General features: G+C 45.9%; 2 long non-coding RNA genes across 2 annotated transcripts; both read left to right on the forward strand.

The window, feature by feature from the left end:
• Positions 1-939: 939 nt before the first annotated feature.
• LOC115302024 lies at positions 940-4,212 on the forward strand. The gene is made up of 3 exons (XR_003913391.1): positions 940-1,025; positions 1,414-1,478; positions 2,734-4,212. It is a non-coding gene; the product is annotated as an uncharacterized LOC115302024 (long non-coding RNA).
• A 1,755-nt stretch (positions 4,213-5,967) lies between these two features.
• LOC115302841 lies at positions 5,968-8,081 on the forward strand. Its single transcript, XR_003913663.1, has 2 exons — positions 5,968-6,567; positions 6,686-8,081. It is a non-coding gene; the product is annotated as an uncharacterized LOC115302841 (long non-coding RNA).
• The last annotated feature ends 254 nt before the right edge of the window (positions 8,082-8,335 follow it).

The following is an 8,335-nucleotide window of genomic DNA, read 5'->3' on the forward strand; positions in this document are numbered from 1 at the left end:
GGGGCGGGCCCCGCGCCCGGAGAGCGGTGGCCAGACTCGCCCGAGCTCAGCCCGAGCGGGATGCGCCCCTCCCGGAGCGCGGGCGCGGCGACCCCTGGTCGGGAGAGGGGCGCGTGCGCTCCCCAAGTCTGACGCCGCACTTGCGGACCTCGGGAGGGATTTGAACTTGGGTCTCCTTTGCTGTCCACGCTGTTCTGCCTTCCCTGGCTTTCCTTCGTCAAACGCCCTCGGATCCAGAATGTCTGTCCACAGCGGGGGAGGGAGAAGAAAGGAAGAGGGGGGCTGTGGCCGTAAGACTCAGGGTGGGGGGTGGATCTGAGGATTTTCCAGCCCAGCCCCAGCCATCCGCGCACCGCCTTCCCATGCGGCCAACAGTTCTGTTTCCTTTTTAACAAAAGTAACTCTTGGATGTTGATGGAACTCAAAGCACTCGGCATTATGGCCGCAAAGTGAGTGCCCCGCCCCCCGCGCCCCAGCCGCCAGGAGGCCTCCCGCGATTGTCTGGGTAAAAAGACGCACGCGTGGGGGCCGTGTTTCCTACAAGAAAGGCCCTTCTTCTCCTGAGTCAGTCTTAATCATTTACATTTTCCTGCAAAGTTGCCCACGTCGTTTACAATGTCAGATTCACGAAACTACAACTGTCACTCCCTCGTAATGTTTCACCTCCTCTAAATGTGCTCTTGCATCCCCTCTTCACTCCCATATGCTTGCCTTTTTGGTGCTTATGGGTAAGGCTACTTTGTTGTGGTTGAATGACAGGCTCTACCTGACTTCCATTTTGTGGCCCGTTAAATGGCCAATTTAAGCTCAGAAAGCATCTTCCTCCTGCTCCTGTAAGGAAGTCGTGGACTCTGTCTGTGGACACAAGCCACAAACACACCTGTAACGGTAACTGTCTCTTCTACCCTCCCGTCTTTACTTTGTGCGCAAGGCAGGGTGTTAGGCTGGGTAAGCAGAGCAGACTCTGAAGTCAGACTGCGTGGACTGAAATCCCCGGTCCACCACTCGGCAGCCGCGGATCTGCGGTGAGTCACTAACCGGTCTGTACCTCAGTTTCCACCTCCATAAAACTGAATTAATAATAGTATCTATGCAGATGGTGGCTACATTTAGGGTGGGCATGACAACTGTAAGCTGGCTGAGTCACTCTGTTGTACACCTGAAAATAACGTAACATTTAACGTGTGTCAACCATACTCAAAAAGAAAATTTTTTTTTAAAAAAAGAAAAGAAAGGATCTGCCTCACCAGGGAGGAGGGGCTCTGTCCCGTAGGCAGTTAAGTGCTGTGTCTACCGGAACCATTAATATTCGAAGTCAACTGTTAAAAAGTCTTTCAGTGCTTGAATTCATTATTTAAGAAAAATGTTTGGGCTGTGTCACCAAATCTGCATTTTTTTTTTGGTATGTGCCAGAGGCTTAGCTGTGACCAAGAAAGACACGTTCTCTGCCTTCATGGAGGGACCTTCTAAACATCCAGGTTTGTCAGCATCTCTTGGGGCACAGTGTGTGTGTGTGTGTGTGTGTGTGTGTGTGTGTGTGTGTGTGAGTGTTCTGCTGCTTCACGACCCCCAGTTCATGCAAGAGAACATGAGGTAAATGTTTTGCATCCTGTTCCAAATCTGCCTTCTGGAGGAGTCTCTGCCCCTCTCCGAGAGATGCCCCCGAAATGCTAGACCCGCTTGATTCACAACAACAATAATAATTTTCCAAACTGAATCACTACCAGTGGGGCCCACTGGTGTCCATGCCTTCCAGCCGGAGACGCCCAGGGACGCGGGCGCAGCCCATCAAGCTGGACGGAAGGTGCCGGGGGTCTCAGGGAGGAGGGCCAGGACCGCTGCAGAGTTCCGCTTTGGCAGGGAGGTGTGGGGGAGGGGCCGCTCCACTTTTAACAGAGGAGAATCATGTCCGATGGTACCCTGACACCACAAAGAGCATCAGGAAGTGATCCTTGGTGCCGTGGTTCCCATGCACTTTGTTTTTCTGTTTGTTTTTAGAGAGAATTGACATGTAACGTATTCGTTTCAGTATTTGTATGTATCAGTATTTGTATCAGTATCAGTATTTGCAAAATGATCACCAGGGTAAGTCTGATTAATGCCCACCAACTTACATAGTTGCAATTTCTATCTGGTGATGAAAACTTCTAAGATCTATTCTCTTAGCAACTTTCAAATATATGGGGCACCTGGGGGGCTCAGTTGTTTGAGCCTCTGACTTCAGCTCAGGTCATGATCTCGCGGTTCATGAGTTCAAGCGCCACATCAGGCTTGCTGCGGTCAGCCTGTCCGTGCAGAGCCCGCTTCAGATCCTGTCACCCCCTCTCTCTTCCCCTCCCCTGCTTGCACTCTCTCAAATAAACATTAAAAGCATAGCTTCAAATATATAATATAGGACCTATTATTAACCATAGTCGCCTTGCAAACATTACATCCCCATGACTAATCCTATAGCTGAGAGTTTGTACTTTTTAGCCTTCTCCCACTTTGTCCACCCCTCCCTCCTGAGTCTGGTAATCACCAGCATCTTCTCTGGGTCCACCAGTATACACTCTGTCCCAGACCAGGACAGGGATGGCGTTGACCTCCCCACCCAAACGGGTTCCCTGCACAGACACACTTTCTGTCAGTCATTGTCCGTAGGGAAGACAGACTCACAGGGCGGTACTGAGCTGCTTGGCCAGAGCGATAAGCAAGGCGCCTCAAGTCATCTGATTCACTGTCTTCACACAGACCTGGAGGCTGTGTTCTAGAGCCGGGAGGCGCTTTCCCCAGACCACACAGGAAGTCAACGCCAGGACTACCGGGTCCCTTGAGATCAGCGTTGTGGGATTGGATGTGTTCCAGACTATTATAAAATTTTAAATAACTTTTACCATATTGTTATTGTTAGTGTGTTACAGGCGTTGCTTAGAAAATACAGATAGAATATGGACATGTTCTTCCAGTGCTTTTAGTCCACCTTTTAATGTTAAAAATAGTTTCTTTGAAATGCTTTTCTTGCGCACTTAAATTGAAGATGCTTTTTGCTGCCAGTACCAGAAAGCCCGTCTCAAACGGAGGGGCTCACCTTCTCACATAACAAAGGGTCTGAAGGTGGGCCATTGCTGGTGATGCTCCGGAGGCTCAAAACCTCCAGGGCCAGCAGTGATGCGCGTGGCGTCTCCCTGGAGTTTTCCAGAAGGCTGCCATCAGCTCAAGCCATACCATCCACACCCCGGACAGACCACTGGGCAGGAGTGGAGGCAGACGGAAGGCAAACCTCTCCCAGAAGATGTCACAGGCCAAGCTCTCCTTGAGTCTTTCCGTCGGAAACTGGACATGTCTGTGGACGCTGGGAAAACAGAAAGCCAGCTTGCTATGACTGGCTTAGACCAAGACGTGCGTCCTTTCTTTGGTCTGGTCTAATGTCGGAATAGACAGGAAATGAGTCATCCGACGGTCACAGGGCTTGCTACTGACACCCAGGAGGTGCAGATGAGCCAGAGAAAGAGGCCATCCATGATTTTTACAATACACGAGTACAATCTGTGAAGCCTGAATTAAACTACGGTGTACACTGTGTTAATCTTATTTTTTTCTGTAACAAAACAGCTAGGACGCCATCCATCCATTTAGATTTTCTCTCCTCTGTGATTTTTCCCCACTCGATTGTGAGCTCTTCTACCTCGTTGTCAGTGGCTGCATGAGACGTTGGTGTGCGCATGAACCGCATGAACCACAGTGCCTTTGACCGACCATCTGCTTCAGATGCGACTGTCCCCGTGGCTTCTCTCTGTCGTAAACACACTCCAACGGAGGCCCTTCTGTTCACTTTTTCCAAATTTCAGAATTATCTCCTTAGAGCAAAATACTTGAGGTTTTTGACTGAAATGTATGCAAAAATTTTACCACTTTTATACAGATTTCAAATGTACGCTCCATGAAGACTGCCATTTTCATTATGCCATGCTCATGGTCAAGTGCGTGCTCCACCATACAAGACCTCACTGTTAAGGAAATTAGCTGATGTGAGAATTAGAAATATATCAGGTCATTGTTGTCATCTGTATTTCTTTTATTACTAGTCAGGCTGAATTTTAGAAAAGTGTGTGTTGTCTGTTTTTCTGTAAATTGCTCATTTATATCTTCTAAGTTTTCTCTTGGTGTTGGCGATTCACAGTTGATTAGAAAATGGACAGAAGGTAAATAAAATTGTTCATAATTTCCTTACCCAGAAATGGGCACTTTTATTCATGGATTATTCATGGGAGTTCATAATGGGTTCTATAGTCCTGTCTCTCCTCTCTTTTCCTCTCTGTCTCTGTCTGTCTCTGTCTCGGTCTCGGTCTCTCTCTCTCTCTCTCTCTATGTGTCTCTGTATCTCAGGTCTCCCTTCCATCTGTATATTGATCGATCTCTCTAGGTACCTGTCTTGTAGATTATTTCCTTTGGATAAATACCCCAAGGTCAGATTTCTGAGCCCATGGATAACAAAGATGTTTAGGCTTCGAATAATAATAATAGTCAAAGTCTTCTCCGAAATGTGATGGTAAGTGTCCTATTCATGACACACCCTCACGAGTCCTACACTAATACTATTTTTTAAAAACATTTGCCAGTTTGAGAGACACGCTTGTAAGCTTTTCTCTTTGCGCATGATCGTATTGGCCCCTGGCATTCGCAGTGTGGCCTTAGGGGCCAACACTTTTTCCTCGGTGAGACCTGACCACGGCTTATCTATTTCCTTGTTTTTCTTCCAAAGACAGATCTTTGACATTTGTTTACTGCAGTATTTTTCTATTTTCAATTCAATGTTTTACTTTCATTCTTACTAATTCCTTGCCCTTGATTCCCTGTTTCTCTTGCTGTTTGTCTTCTTAGCTTTTTGAGTTGAATTCATAGTTGATTCTGTCTTAATCTTCTTTGCATACAATTGGATTTGTTTAAGGAGACAAATTATCTTCCAGGCACAGCTTTGCCAACCCCCCTCTCTTGTTCGTCTTCTAAACAAAAATAACTTTTTGAAAAATATGACACTTTAATAAAATTAGAAATTTTAAAGATAGACAATTACAAAAAAATTGAAAATCACTTGAAATTCTTCAATTCAGAGCTAAGCATCATTAACATTTTAGAGAACATCTTTCCAGAAAGTTCTGTTTTACAAATGTATATAAAAAAATCACGCAGATGGTGTCCTGTCACACTTTTAATGATCCACTGTATAATGAAACTGTGTTTCTCTTAACGACTGCCACACACATAATAGGCTTCAATGAGTTCCCTGTATAAACATATTATAGTTACTTAGCCAATCTACAGGAGGTGCACATTCTAAGTTATGCCTACGTTTTCACTGTGATAAACAACTATAATACCTTTGCCCAACTATCCTCTTAGGAGTAAATATCTACAAGAGAGATTGCTGAGTGAACGTGGGGAAAATAGTAAACACATTAACAAATATTTCTAGATAATTCTCCTCCAGAAAGATTATAAAAATTTACACTCCCACCAACAGAGCACAGACTAACCATTGTCTTACACCCCGTCCCCAGTGGAGGCTAGATAACATCAACCTTTTTAATCCCTAACAATCTGATTAGAAAAAACAAATCTTACTTTTGTATTTCTTCAGTTACTAGTGATGCTGATGAGCTGTGTTGTGTACATGTGTGCACATGTGTGCGGATTGACAGTTTACATGCTTTCCCTTTTTTCTAATTGATGTATTAATGTTTTAAGCTTTCTCCATATTTTATACTTATGTTCTTAATCTGTCATACATATTACAAATATTCTCCAGTGTTTTATTTGTGTTTTAGTTTTATTGTGTTGTTTTTGTCGTAAATAAGCTTTTAATTTTTAAATTGTCTAAATGTTTCTTTATTTTCCTTCAAAACTCTCACCTTCCAGGCATTACCTTACGGTGGCCCGACCCGACCGTGAAAGACCCAGGCTGCCCCGGAGGCTCTCGGGGCTTGGGGTTTTAGGCTCTGATGTTTGCTCCTTCTGGTCTGTTGTTTGCTCAGGTCACTAGATGTGCACTGGGATTAATTGTGTCCGCAATCACACACCCATCGCCCCAACGACGTTTCTGAAGAATCTCTTTCCCCACGGCGTTTGAACGTCATGAAAACCTGACTTTATTTGCGAGCCTCTGTCCCGTTCTGTCCTGTTGACCCACCTTCTCCCGACGTGCATGGCCGCGTTCCCGTTGACAGCAGCTAAAACTACAGTTTCGGATGTCATGGCGTGGATTTCTCCTCAAACGTCCTTTCCAAACTTCCTGATTTTTACCACAGATTGGCTCTTTCAGACTAACCTTAAAATCATCTTAGACACTAAAGATTACATTCTTTATCAAATAGTGGTCTGTTTCCAATCATAATGACACTACTGAATGATCTTCTTATTACTGAAAATAAAGCTGAGTTCCACGTTTCCAGGGGAAAATCAGCCACAGCCTGGTGTGGATCGGCGCTGCAGACCTCCTCGGAGAAACCTGACAGGCCGACTTGCGGAGCTGTGCCCCCCCCAATATTCCTAGGTGGAGCCCTAACCCCACTGCGACGGTGTTTGGAGGTGAGCCCTTGGCAGGCAGTTAGGGTAAGATGAGGTCGTGAGGGTGGGGCCCTCATGAGGGGTTAGTGCGCTGATAAGGGACAGAGAGAGCGTGCTTCTCTCTCTCCACCATATCCAGACACAGAAAGAAGATAAGGGGCCCTCACCAGGAACCGGACCGGTCAGCACCTTGGTCTTGGACTTCCAGACTCCAGAACTACGAGACATAAACGTTTGCTGTTTGAGACCCACGATCTGTAGTGTCTTGTTACGGCAGCCCAGGGACAAGATCACCTACACAAACTCTACATACGCTCACCGAGGTGTCCCCTGAGTCTGTCCCTTGATGACTCTCTCCCACCACGCCCAGAGCTTTCCTCCTTGGGTGAGGTTCCTATGAGAACAGGAGGTACTTTCTGACAATAACTCCTGGTTGGTTTGTTTTTATTTCTTCAAGTCTGTGCTATAAGCATGGAAACACTTAGCAAGATTGGCTGGATTGCCCGTTCTGGGGAAGGAATCAAGACTCTTAGAAGGGACATTATATTTCAAAGTGACCATCATGGGAAACCATGGAACATGGCTTCCTAAGCAGTAAGACCCTCCTGAAACCCCTCAAAACTCTGGGCACCAGCCTCCGGGAAGCAGTCATATTGATGTTAGTTGGTACGCACAAGGACTCGCGGATTATGTATGAGTAAATGTATGTACACGTGTATTTGTGTATGTGTGCACGCACACTGCCCGCGTGCACACATACGTCTGTACATGTGCATGTACATGCATGTATTACACTCTCATCACAAAGGCTCCAGCATTAACCCTAAACACCTCGGGGGGAATTTGGGACCAGACTCCAAGGAACTTTTGCCTCTCAAACCTTCTCTCTCATTGTGAGTTCAAAGGGATTGTCACCTGGGAAGCAATTTTGGAAACCTGGTCTCTTCACATCTAGTAGTGTGCTCGTAAAGGCCATTGGTTTTCTGCTGGGAAAATGGGTGTCTGTGTTTATAAATATACACATCTGCACACGTGTGTGTGTGTGTATATATATATGCACATATACGCACACACATACAGAAGTTTATTCTGAACTGGATTGATATAAATGACATGCAATACACTATTTATAAGAATAAAATACACAATATGTTTTATAAATTCCATACAGTCTATTGATTTTCATAGGAAGGTTTCACTGATGTTTAACTCTTACATCCCCAATCAGTCTCTGAGAGCAGTTCAATAACGATCCCACAAATGGACTTTCATCCCTGTCACCAACCCTTTCCTCCCCAAATGTATGGTCGTCCCATCAGATATGTGACCCACTGCTAAACCGCCCCTCACCCCACACAGATTACATCCGTGACACTGACACCCGCTCCAGTCCCCACGCTAACTTCAAGTCTGATCTGCATTGTTAAAACTTTTCTCACTGATACACAGAGAAACCTTGGGTGGCAGGTAACTTGCTCTGTGAGGGTTCCGCCAGACGAGCCAACATTTCCAATAAATTTTAACTTGACGAATGAGCGCCGTCTTACGAGTCATATGTGATGTCGAACATTACATGATCACACTGAGCCAATGGTTCTTCTCTCTCTCTCTCTCTCTCTCTCTGTGGGACGGTAGGTGATCGTCTCCCATGCTAGGATGCTCGGTCTCAGGCCGCAGTGTTTGGCAGACAGCAGTGAACTTTCAGGACGCTGGAAGGTGCCCACAGCTGGCACTGGTGTATTTTTGTCACTTCAAAGCACCTCTGGACAGTCCTTTGCTTTTCCATCCC

Source organism: Suricata suricatta, chromosome 9, assembly GCF_006229205.1.
Source record: "Suricata suricatta isolate VVHF042 chromosome 9, meerkat_22Aug2017_6uvM2_HiC, whole genome shotgun sequence".
In the NCBI taxonomy this organism is placed as follows: Eukaryota; Metazoa; Chordata; class Mammalia; order Carnivora; family Herpestidae; genus Suricata; species Suricata suricatta.